We start from the raw sequence: 13,469 nt of genomic DNA on the forward strand, positions 1-13,469 counted from the left end.
ATGCTGGGAGGGATTGGGGGCAGGAGGAGAAGGGGACGACAGAGGATGAGATGGCTGGATGGCATCACTGAGTCAATGGACATGAGTTTGGGTGAACTCCGGGAGTTGGTGATGGACAGGGAGGCCTGGCGTGCTGTGATTCATGGGGTCACAAAGAGTTGGACACGACTGAGTGTCTGAACTGAACTGAACTGATGCCCTATGGCAGGTGGGATCTTAGTTTCTGGACCCCAGATCAAACCTGTGTCCCTTGCAGTGAATGCAGAGTCTTAGGCTCTGGACCCCCAAAGAAGTCCCACCATGTATATTCTGACCATAAAATCTAAAATCACTAGAAGTTTAGACTTCCTTCCATTAATTGAAGAGATAACATAATTTATTTTTTAATTTAATTTTTTCTTTAATATTGGAGTATAGGTGATGTACAACGTTGTGTTGTTTTCAGGTGTACAGCAAAGTGATTCAGTTATATGTCTGTGTGTGTGTGTGTGTGTGTGTGTGTGTGTGTATGGGAAAAGAATAGGTTTTTTTCTGTATAGGTTATTACTGAATATTGAGTAGAGTTCCCCGTGCTATATAGTAGGTCCTTGCTGGTTATCTATTTTATATATGAGTGTGTATATGTTAATCTCAAACTCCTAATGTATCCCTCTCACTACACATTTCCCTAAAGAGATGACATAATTTACATCTCACTTGAAAAGACTTTTGTTGTTGTTCAGTCGCTGTCTGACTCTTTGAGCAACCCCACGGACTGCAGCACGCCAGGCTTCCCTGTCCTCCATTATCTCCTGGAGCTTCAAACTCATGTCCATTGAGTCAGTGATGTCATCGAATCATCTCATCCTCTGTCGCCCCCTTCGCCTCTTGGCCTCAATCTTTCCCAGCATCAGGGTCTTTTCCAAAAGAGTTTACTCATTTAGTGTCCTCACTTCAGCTACATACACTCTTTTCTCACCATGTGAGGCTGGTGGGTTATCAGATGTACTCCCTGGGGAAGAGCATTCTGCGTCAGGAGTCCAGGTCAGCCACGACACCCGGCGCCCGGAGAAAGGTCCGCTTCTTATCTGGCTGCAGCCTTGCCCACAAAGCTGTATCTCTCAAACAGAAGCCACTCCTACCAGACGCTGGTGACATGGTAAACAGCAAAGATAAATGCAAGAGAAACATTTCTCCTTAATTCATGACATTATTACTTCAAACAGAATGCTCCTTATAACTTACCCTGAATTTCACGGTGGAGTTAAATTTGTGAGGACAGAAGATCTGAACTCGTGTGACCACTTCGTCAGAATCTAGGAAGGATAGAATGCAGAGCAGACTTGGTGGGGCCAACTCCATGGAGCTGGGGCACAGCCCCAGTAAACCTCATGTCTTAGCAGGATTATTTACACAACTCAGATGATATTAGCCAAAATTGTACATTGTTCTTCAGATTCTGTAATTCTTATAAAATATATGTGTAAAATCTTCAGAAATTTAGAAGGTGTTTTAAAAATTTAAGCACAGATAATAGTATATAAAACATGAACAATATAACCAACACCATTGTTCTCACAGCCCAAGATTTATAACCGTTATACCTTTGTCCTATGTGGGTTGTCTTTTTTTCCTGCAAAGAAATAAAACATTACAAATGTCTAATGTCTAAAAATCCCTTTACCCGGTGCTCTCAGTCCTATTCCCTCTGTCTCTCCATCCTACACGTTTTTCTCTTTAATTCAGATCAGTGTGATTTTACCTTTCATGTTCTTCCGCAACTTGGTGTTAGCCCATGTGTTTTTGAGATCTGTGTGGATGGAGTTTATTCCTTTTAGTGACGCATAGTATTACAACGTACGTACATACCATACCGTATATATCCATTCTCCTCTGACTCATAGTTCTGTGGTCTCCAGTCCTCTTGCCATTTAGAGGCTGGCCCATGAGCATTGCTGTACATGAGATCATTATGTCACTCAAATCTCAGGTGGCTCAGTGGTAAGGAACCCACCTACCAATGCAGGAGACGCCAGTTCGGTCCCTGGGTCGGAAAGATTCCCTGGAGAAGGAAATGGCAATCCACTGCAGTATTCTTTCCTGGGAAATCCCGTGGACAGAGGAGCCTTGCAGGCTGTAGTCCAGGGAGTCCCAAAGACTTGGACGCAGCTTAGTGACTAAACAACAACAAAAACAGTTCCTTGATATGCTTCTTTAATAGCTGGTTTTGTTTGTCACATGACAACTGGCATTCCTCCTATTTCACATTTGTGCTGTGTTTGCTCCACTGTAACTTTTCTTTATTTTTTTCTTGAAAAAATTTTTTTTGGCTCAAAGGCTTGTGGGACCTTATTTTCCTGACCAGGAATTGAACCAGGCCCTTGGCAGTGAAAACACCAAGTCCTAACCACTGGACCACCAGGGCAGCCCCCACAGTAACTTTTAAATTTGCAGCCTTGAGGCCCTAGCATCGTTGTTTCAAAGGAAATACTCAATGAGTCTAGAATATAAGTGAACAAACAAGTGAATGCCATTAAAAAGAAGTGGAATGAAAAAAAAGATACAAAGAAAGAAAAGTTGAATGATATTTTTGAAATCACATTGGGTTCAGCACTAAGAAGCGTCAAGTTCGCTGTGTCTTCCTTGTCTGCTTTTCTTCTCTCTGTCTACACCTGTTGAGGACTCAATGCAGGCCAGGCATCACGTTCTATGCTAAAAATTGCAGTGATCTGCTCTTCCATTTCGAAATTATTTGGCAGCTGATGAAAAGCCTTGAACTTTGTTATTTAAAAATAGCCAGTTCTTGGACTTGGTGACGTGGTGGGAGTGTCAGGCTTATTGTCTGACTATTGCTGAGTTTACAATTCACAGAGCCATTAGCTTATTTTTGCCACGTGGCATGTGAGATCTTTGCTCCCTGACAAGGGATCAAACCCCTAGCAATAGAAGGTCAGAGTCTTAACTACTGGACCACCGGGGAAGTCCCTGGAGCCATTAGCTTTTAAATAATCCTTTTGTCTTTTGGTAGCAATAACCACTGTATACTTTGAAGCAACTAGTGTCTGGAGCAGGCTTTCTTAACCTGGGATTGAGTCCTAAAGCTCAACATGTGGTCCTGCAGGAGTAGGGGATGTCCTCTGGAAATTTGTAAATATGTGTTTATATATTTTTCTGAAGGTTATAGCTTCTCCAAAGACTCTGTAACTCCCCAAACCTTGAGAACAACTCTGTTTGCCTCGCTTCACTAAGTTCCCTGCTTGGTGCCCTTTGTTACATAATCTGGAGGTTAAGTGCTTGGGTTACATAGTCATAGCCCCTGTGTTGAATCCTGGCTCTGCTATTTCATCGCTGTGTGACCTTAAACAATAAGGAGGCTCTCTGGGCCTCAGTTTCCTCATCTGTAAACTGGAGCAATGGTGCTAAGTCATACGTTAGGACTTGTGCTAAGGATTACATGAGTGTATATATGGCTTAGAAAATGCTCAGCACATAGTAAATATTCCATAAATGTATTAGCTATTATTACTATAATTATTGCATAGATGTGGCACTGATGACAATGATGCTGAAAATCCTGATGACTGATACCTTCCTGAAGCCACTTATGAGTGAATGAGAAGGAAACCAACAAGCACTGTTGAATAATCAGCTGACTCTTCTGGATAAAACTAACACAGTCTTTTCCTTTAAGGCCAGCCAGTCTCTTAAGCCTGGGTAACCGGACTTGACTGTGGAGATGAGTCTATTCAATTATAATGGCAATTATAGTGGAAAAAGCAGTTTGGTTTTTAGATATAACTAAAATGTGTACTGATTTTATTTTCCAGTCTGGGGTGGAACTGACTCATGGCCATGGTTCTGGTTTCCCAACCTGTGGAGTGAGCATCCTTGACGCTGCACCAGGAGTGAACGATGGACTGGGAAATGTAAACTTTGTGTTTTTGGCTACTCTGGGTCTTCCTTGCAGCTTTTCCCCATTTGTGGCATATGGACTCTTGAGGCCTGTTGCCCCGAGGCATCAGTTCCCCACCAGGGAGCGAACCTGTGTCCCCTGCATCGGAAGGCAGACTCTTAACCATCGGACCACCAGGGAAGTCCCTGGGAAATGTGAACTTTGGATGAGCTGTCCTAAAGCTCCTCTCTCCTGGTTCTCCCACAGAATACTATGGCAGCCTGAGTCCACATCTCTACCCTTTGACATCCACTGCTGAACGGGTTCATCAAATTAGATCAGATTAGAATTTGTTCCAAACGTCAACTTTGTCCAGCTTTCAATGACCAAAGTTTTCTCCAGAGTGTTGAATTTCAGGCTTATCTATTTCCTCTGTTGGGCCAATTTGACCTTCTCAAATGCCTGACAGTGATATTTTTCCCATGTACTATTTTTGAGGTCTCTCCTTTTTTTTATTTTTGGCTGTGCCACCCACAGCATGTGGGATCTTAGTTCCCCAGCCAGGGATTGAACCCAAGCCCCTTGCAGTGGAAGCTAGGAGTCTTAACCACTGGACCACTAGGAGGGAAGTGTCTCTTTCGCTCTTTTTTTTTCTTTATTCCTTCCTTGCACAAGTAATTACAGACCTCTGCCACAACCAACCCCAGGAGTTCGCTTCCTGCAGTAATGGCCGCCTCTCTCCCTGGGCTCTCCCTTTGGAAACAAACATTCCTGGAAACCCTGACCCAAGACTGCCAAGTAAGAAATTGTGCAAAGGGATTTTATTCGAATGCTGGTTGTCCATGAGACTTAAAATCCGATAGGTCTATACATAATTGCCTGAATATGTTCAGGAGTGGGAGATTCAAAGCTAAGAGCTAACCTCCCTTGCTATGTTTATCAAAACGCGGTCCATGGGTGCAGATGGCACCAGCTATGTAACCTGTAAGACCCAGCGTCGAATGGAAGTGTGGGCCTCCTGTTCAGAATTTCAGGACAGGGACAAGAGAACGTGAAAGTACCTATCGGTCCTTTTGAGTACAGAGAGGGATGCAGGGAAACTGAGCCTGCAGGAGACCAGGGTATCAGAATTGCCAGATTCCGACAGGCAGAAATCTGATTTCTGGGAGTTCCCTGGTGGTCCAGTGGTTAGTGCTCCATGCTTCCTCTGCAGGGGCTCTCGTTCCATCCATAGTCGGGGAACTAAGATTTTACATGCCACATTGTACAGCCAAAAAAAAGAAAAATCTTGATTTCTGAAGCCTACTGTGTTAATGCATCAGAATCTCTGGGAACAGTGATTCGTCCTCCCTACCCACCCAATATTTATAAGTAGAACTATAAAAAAAAAAAGAAAAGAAAAGAACTATATTGAAAAAAAAGTCTTTCTATAAAGAAAGAAAAAAAGAACTATATTGAACATAAACATGCTCTTTTGTTTTCATGTTGTTTATGGGCACTTTTGTACCACAATAGTAGTCAAATCGTTGGAACTGAAACTCTATAGTCAACAAGACCTAAAGTATTTATTCTATGGCCCTTTAGAGAAAGTTGGTTGACACCTGATTTAATAAAATAAACGTATGCCTGGAACAAAAAGCCCCCAAAACTTTGATTTTTTATTTCACTTTCTGTTTTCTAGTTTTCTTATTAAGACTAAGTACATTTACAGAAATCAGCAATGGTCATATTGCAGATATTTTCTATATAGCTAATATTTTTGTTTTTATAGTTTCTAGCAATGGCAACCCACTCCAGTACTCTTGCCTGGAAAATCCCATGGGCAGAGGAGCCTGGTAGGCTGCAGTCCATGGGGTCGCTAGGAGTCGGACACGACTGAGCGACTTCACTTTCACTTTTCACTTTCATACATTGGAAAAGGAAATGGCAACCCACTCCAGTGTTCTTGCCTGGAGAATCCCAGGGAAGGGGGAGCCTGGTGGGCTGCTGTCTATGGGGTCGCACAGAGTCGGACACGACTGAAGTGACTTAGCAGCAGCAGCAGCGTAGTTTCTAGAGGTATGTAAGCCAGTTTTCACCTGAGAGTCTTTGATTTTTTTTTAATTAAAAATTCATTTAAGATCTTGTATAGGCAAAGGTTTTTTATTTAAAATAAATTTAAAAAATTTAAATTTATTTTTATTTTTGAAGGATAATTTCTTTACAGAATTTTGTTGTTTTCTGTCAAACACCAACATGAATCCACTATAGGTATATGTATGTCCCCTCCCTCTTGAGCCCCCTCCCATTTCCCTCCGTATCCCACCCCGCTAGGTTGATATAGAGCCCCTATTTGAGTTCCCTGAGTCATACCTCAAATTCCTGCAGGCTATCTATTTTACATATGGTTAAATTAAGTTTTTGTTTTATATTGGAGTATAGCTGATTTGCAATGTTAGTTTTAGGTGTACAATAAAGTGATTCAATTTTGTGTATGTGTGTATATATATATATTCATTTCTTTTCAAATTCTTTTCCCATTTAGATTATTACAGCACATTGACTAGAGCTCCCTGTCCTGTACAGCAGGTCTTTGTTGGTTATCTGCTTTGTATACAGTAGTGTGTATATGTTAATCCCAAACACCTAATTTATCCCACATTCTTAACACGCCCTCCAGGTGTTGATTTTGTGCACAAAGGATTGAAAACCTCTGACTCTTTCCTCCATTTGCTTGGGAAGAAGAAGCAGTGATTCTTTATCTGTGAGGACGGAGCTGAACTGGTCACCTTGTGCCACCTCCAGCCTCCCTGGTGCTCACACCCTCTTCTTTCACCCTTTCCTCTTTTGTTCCCTTCTGGTTTCGGCCTGTCAGAGGCCCCACAGGCAGGGCTGATAAAATCGCTCAACAGAGAAAGTTGGAAGGGAGAGGCTGACACGTTGCAGGGCCTGGGGACTTATCCTGCAGGAATCTTGTCTTTCTGCCACATCCCCCTACTCCCCCCAGTTTGCTTTAACTTCTAACCTAAAGCAACAGAAAAGGGACAAGAGCCCGCGAAACAAGCTCTGAGAACAGCCCCAACCACACAGTTCAATCCTCAGTGACTCTCAGGTCACATGCATTGGAATTCAATTCCAGGTCAGTCCTGTCCCCTCCTCAGTAAATGCCAGTTCTTGGAACTTATTTCTGCAAGTCGTCACTTTACCAAAGTGTAAGCCCCAGGTCCCAGGGTTCATCCTTGTAAGCTGATGAGAGAATTCTTATCAAATGACCCTGATAAGCTGCTGGGTATAAGTTCTGATTTTAGCTGTACATCAAGACATTTCTGTTCAGTTCAGCTGCTCGGTTGTGTCTGACTCTTTGTAACCCCACGGACTGCAGCACGACAGGCCTCCCTGTCCATCACCAACGCCTGGAGCTTGCTCAAACTCATGTCCATCGAATCGGTGATGCCATCCAAACATCTCATCCTCTGTCATCCCCTTCTCCTCCCGCCTTCAACCTTTCCCAGCCTCAGAGTCTTTTCAAGTGAGTCAGTTCTTCGCATCAAGTGCCAAAGTATTGGAGCATCAGCTTGAGCATCAGTTCTTCCAATGAATATTCAGGACTGATTTCCTTTAGGATTGACTGGTTGGATCTCCTTGCAGTCCAAGGAACTCTCAAGACTCTTCTCCAACACCACAGTTCAAAAGCATCAGTTCTTCAGCACTCAGCTTTCTTTATAGTCTAGCTCTCATATCCATATGTGACTACTGGAAAAACCATAAATTTGACTAGAAGGACCTTTGACAGCAAAGTAATGTCTCTACTTTTTAGTATGCTGTCTAGGTTGGTCATAGCTTTTCTTCTAAGGAGTAAGCATCTCGTAATTTCATGGCTGCAGTCACCATCTTCAATGACTTTGGAGTCCAAGAAAACAAAGTCTTTCACTGTTGCCATTGTTTCTCCATCTATTTCCCATGAAGTGATGGGGCCAGATGCCATGATCTTAGTTTTTTGAATGTTGAGTTTTAAGCCAGCTTTTTCACTTTTCTCTTTCACTTTCATCAAGAGGCTCTTTAATTCCTCTTCCCTTACTGCCATAAGGGTGGTGTCATCTGCATACCTGATATTTCTCTTGGTAATCTTGATTCCAGCCCAGCATTTAGCATGATGTACTCTGCATATAAGTTAAATAAGCAGGGTGACAATATATAGCCTTGATGTACTCCTTTCCCAATTTGGAGCCAGTCTGTTGTTCCATGTCTGGTTCTAACTGTTGCTTCTTGACCTGCATACAGATTTCTCAGGAGGCAGGTCAGGTGGTCTGGTATTCCCATCTCTTGAAGAATTTTCCACAGTTTGTTGTGATCTACACAGTCAAACATTTAAAGTCAAGACATTTAAAGGTTAGTAAAGTTCTTTGTGGCTCTAGTGGTAAAGAACCTGCCTGCCAATGCAGGAGACGTAAGAGGCGTGGGTAGGGAAGATCCCCTGTAGGAAGGCATGGCAACCCACTCCATTCTTGCCTAAGGAAATCAAATGGACAGAGAAGCCTGGCAGGCTACAATCTATGGAGTCAAAAGAGTTGGACATAACTGAAGTGACTTAGCACATAGTACGCATTTAGCACATGAACTACTTTGTATTACAGATTTTAAAGTTTAGTGCAACAAATGCTCTTTTTTTTTTTTTTTGGTTCACAGCTTTCTGCGTGGGGGATGATTGCTTAAGGAGCTGCTAAGCAGAACAGATGCTGTCTTGAATTTTTCCTTCAGAAAAAACAGACTTTAAACCAACGGCTGCTTCTAAATTACTTATGAAACTAATTTTTTCTTTATTGATTTTCACCTCCATTTCCTGTTTTGTTTTTTTTTTCAGTTTCTGTACCTTCTAACACAACATTGTTACCATGTGTTTATGGTTATTAAAACTTTTATGTATCTTTTGCATTCTCACAGCAAATGAGAGACTACATGTAAACAGCCTTTTGTAACTGAAATATTATGTAACCCTAGAGTTTAAAAAAAATTTTTTTCTGCTTGCTTTTTATTTTAGCAAAGGACTTGTAAGCAAAGAACTGTTACAATTCAATAATAAGGAGGAAGGCAATCTATTTTTTTTTAAACAGGCAAAAGATTTGAATTTGAACGGATACCTTGTGAAAGAAAAGAATGGCCAATAAGTATGCGATAAAGTTTCAATGTCATTTGTCATCGGGAAAAGGCAAATTAAAACTATAATGAGATGGTTCTAACTGTGGACTGGAAACAAGCGCAAAAATGTGAGCTGTGAGCACAGTAGCATTTATTCAGTGTTCCAGTGAGAATGACAGCCTGGGAGACGGCTTCTCGATGAATTCCCACGATTTACTTTTGCAAGACTGAAGTTTCAAGTTGCAGTAAAAACAAAAATCATATTTATAACAAGATAAGAAAAAAGTTAAACATAAAATGATCTGCCCCTTGACCTCACCTCTCTGCACTGCGCATTATGTGTCTGCCTTAGGCATCAACTGAAGCTCCCCTATAAGCAGAAATACCTGCTCAGCCATAAACAGCAACATTCTCCCTGTACCAATAGATAACTCCTCAAGAGATAACATTCCTTCTTGATCTTGTAAAGGGTCACATGAGCCACTACGATGGCACTTCAGTCTGGAATTGGCAAACTATCAATAGTATGTCATTTAATGTACAGCCCTCTGTCTCAAAAATGTCTTAAATAAGCTATGTCTTGACTCCTAGTGGGAGGGACAGTTCTCAGAGCTTTCTGAGATGCTCTTCCCAGGTTATAGTCCTCAAATTTGTCTGGAATAAATTTTCCAATTTTTTTCTTAGATCGACTGATTATGTTTTCATTGACATTACCAAATGTATGGACACTATTTTATTTTATTTTGGTCGCACTCTGTGGCATGTGGGATCTCAGTTCCCCTTCCAATATCCCCTGCGTTGGAAGGGCAGAATCTTAACCACTGGATCAACCAGCAAAGTCCCTGAATTGTATAATCAAAATTAAATCGGAGAGTAGAGCTTAAAGGTTCTCACCAAAAAAAAAAAAGTAAATAAATGAGGTTTTGGTATGTTCATTAACATGACGGGGGAATCCTTTTGTACACAAAAAATTGGTGCATCTTATTGTATGTAAAATATATTTCAATAAAGTCTATTTTGTTTTTGTTCAGTTGCTAAGTCATGTCCAACTCTTTGGGACCCCATGGACTGCAGCATCCAGGCTCCCCCACCCCCACTATCGCCCCCAGTTTGCTCGAGTTCAGACACATTGAGTCGGTGATGCTATCTAACCATCTCATCCTCTGCCGCCCTCTTCTCCTCTTGCCTTTAATCTTTCCCTATCTTCACATTTTATTTTAAAAGCCTATTTTAACAAACTTCAAAAGATATTCTGAAAAGATGCTAATAGACAGCCACAGCACCCAGGATTAATAAACGTTAAACACTTTTGTCTTTTGCTTTCGCTTTTTTCACATAGAAGAAATGAAATATTACTGATAAAGGTGAAGCCTTCTTAGTTCTCAGACCTATCTTCTACCTCTCCCCAGTGTCAAGCACTTCCACAAAGCTGTGTGTTTTCTTTCTGTCCATTAAAAAAAAATGTAGTAGCAAGCATCTTCTTTTCATTGGTGATGATACAAAGCTGAGCAAGAGCTAACACATGGGCCATAGCTGAGCGGTGAGTCAGCAGCTCACTGGTAACGATGCTGCTTCCCCAGAGCCATGTTACCTAACCTGTGCTTGAGAAGTCGTTAATGTAATTTACACGATTACCAGAATGTTTATACTGCTGTCTATCCTCAGTTTTAAACATGACCACCATGTGGCACAAATGAGAGTTTAGGGTGTTGTGATGTTTTTCCGAGCATTTGAAATGGACTCCTTGGAAACTTGCAAATCTAAGATGAATGTGATTTCTTATTTTTTATCAGTATAGGTATCTGAGATCAGTTTAATAACAATTAAGCCAGAATAACAACTGATGCTGAAGCTGAAGCTCCAATACTTTGGCCACCTGATGCTGACTCATTGGAAAAGACCCTGATTCTAGAAAAGGAGAAGAAGGCAAAAGGAGAAGGGGACGACGGAGGATGAGATGGTTGGACAGCATCACCAACTCAATGGACATGAGTTTGTTGAGCAAACTCTGGGAGACAGTGAAGAACTCAGAAGCCTGGTACGCTTCAGTCCATGGGGTCACAAAGAGTTGGACATGACTCAGCGACTGAACAACAAGCCAGAATATGGATATTGATGTATTTCTCTCTAATTCTGCTGTAAATTAGTTTCAGAGCAGTTAACAGCATTGAATCCCAATGCTTCAAAGTCTGATTAGCTGCCTGCTTTTGACCGTTGGTCCTACACTTAAGAGGCCCTGAATACATAACCCCAAAGTATGCCTCTTTGGTGTATTTATTATTGTGAGCTGAAGACAATTGGGATACAGGAAGGGCTCTTTATGCTCCCTCCCCCTTTCTTCTTCTTCTTAAAAAAATTTATTTTTAAAATTTGTTTGATCCAAACCAGGATCTTAGTTCCCTGACCAGGGATCAAACTCATGCCTCCTGCATTAACTTAACTGCTGGACAGCCAGGGAAGTCCCAACCCTCCCCCTTTCTACCTAAAAGCAGGTCTCCTAACAGTTCCCATGAAAAAGATATCTCCTTATAACAGAAGAGAACATTCTTTTATTTTTCTGTCTCCCAGTTTTCTTGAGAGATATTGACATTAAACTTTGTATAAGTTTACTGTGTACAATGTGATGACTCTGAAGAATCTCCTTCGACTGGGAGCTGACTTAAACCAAAATGGACCTGTAGTGAGAACCCCACTAGAGTGAGCCTGATCTCTCACGAGTTCCTGCAGCATATCTCCTAGGTATTGTCCCCCAGTTTGTACAGATGACCACATCCAGCGAGCTGTGCTGCAGGGCACTGTTGGGTCACCCCAATTTGCTGCCCCTCACCAAAGCCCCTTCGCCTTGTGGCATCACCGCAATTCTTTGTTGTGTAAAAAGGAATACAAGCTTTTGACTCTAATGACTTTCTCACGTCTTCATTTTCTTTCTGAAGACTCCTGTGTACATGTAAAAATATTAAATTTGTAAGTTTTTCTCTTGTGAATGTCTTATCTCTGTTTACTCCTTAGGCCCACCATAGTACTTAAAAGGGTATAAATACATTTTCTCTTTTCTACAACATATATATGGGACAAACACCAGGGATGGTTTGACATTTCTTGCTCTTTTTTTCCTGGTTTCTCTTTTTCATGGTCCAGTTCCCACTTTGTCCAGATTTTTTCCCCCTTAGTTCTGATGTTTATCTTTCAAAAGCTTAGAGATATTGGAAGAGAAAAGAAAAGTTTAGGTTGGTTTTAGGTATTTTGTAATAATGAAGCTGTAAATTTCCTTTTGTAATTTTTCTTTTTGGAAAAGCTGTAGACTTTGAAAAGTTCTTTCGAAGAACACTGCTAATTTTGATTGTCACTAGTAAAACAATTTGTCTTTTTCTCTTAAAAATAGCAATTGCCTTGATTAAAAAATAATAAATGAAATAATTTCTCTTTTCTTTATTGGAGAAGGAAACAAACTTTGCTCCCCCTCTCCCCCCCAAAAAAATAAAACCAACTGGGATAGCAAAGTTAAATTCACTATGCGGTCTAGAGTATTTTCTTTATGCTTCAGAATTTGAAAGCTGCACCTTCACTTGCTGCTCACTTTGGGGACCTCTCAGTTCTCATTGGCTGTTGACCTGCAGATCACAATGCAGGCTGAGGCTGTCCTCAGAGCAAGTCCATTGTCACCATTTCAGCTGCACCCCGTGGCACCCCTGATACCTCGTCACGGAGTGACCGCACCTGGATTGTGAATGTTACCCAGTGATGCGCCTCTCTGTCAGCAGCATCTGGTCATTGTACAGATGACCACATCCGACTAGCTGTGCTGCTGGGCAGTGTTGGGTCACCGGTGACTAGGATGGGGAGTGGGTGGGGAAGGGACTCTTTTGTGGGTGCTGCTGAGAGGAGGTACTCCACCCTCCTGAGGAGAAGTGGGACACCTTCAGGATGGAGGGAACCCACATTCTAAAGATGCAGCTGATGCTGGAGGATGCAGAGTTTGACTGAATTCCCCTTGGTTTTTGCATGACTACTTAGAAGACAATATACAAAGGTTAGGAACTGAAGAGCATTTGGCAAGAGAGACGTGAAAAATCTGCTTTGGGACATTTAATGGTGACCTTTAGGTAAGAGATATGGGTGAACCCATTCACGGACAGTCCTTCAGGTTGGGGATGGTGACAATGTCTTCATTGACTGAGAAGGTGTGAGCATTCTGAAGAAATGGTGGGGTTTGTTTCATCTTTGGGGGGCATCAGGAACTGGCAGCAGTGATCTGGGGGCGGGACCATAATGATAGAATGGGAGGTATATCTTGGGGGGAAAATGATAAGGCTCTTTTTCATATGTTTCAGCAGGGCAAGGACTGCTCCAGAGTAAAGTGCTTTGGTTTGTCAAAACAAAATCACCTAGAGAAGAATGCAGACAAAGTTTGAAGTCTTTGAACAATCTCGTCTTTATGTAGCTCTGTTGTCCTCAGTAGACCTCTCATTAAGCCTGAGGCCCC

This window comes from Bos grunniens, chromosome 5, assembly GCF_055505025.1.
Source record: "Bos grunniens cultivar Pamir isolate PY7600 chromosome 5, Bosgru_T2T1.0, whole genome shotgun sequence".
NCBI classification, from domain to species: domain Eukaryota; kingdom Metazoa; phylum Chordata; class Mammalia; order Artiodactyla; family Bovidae; genus Bos; species Bos grunniens.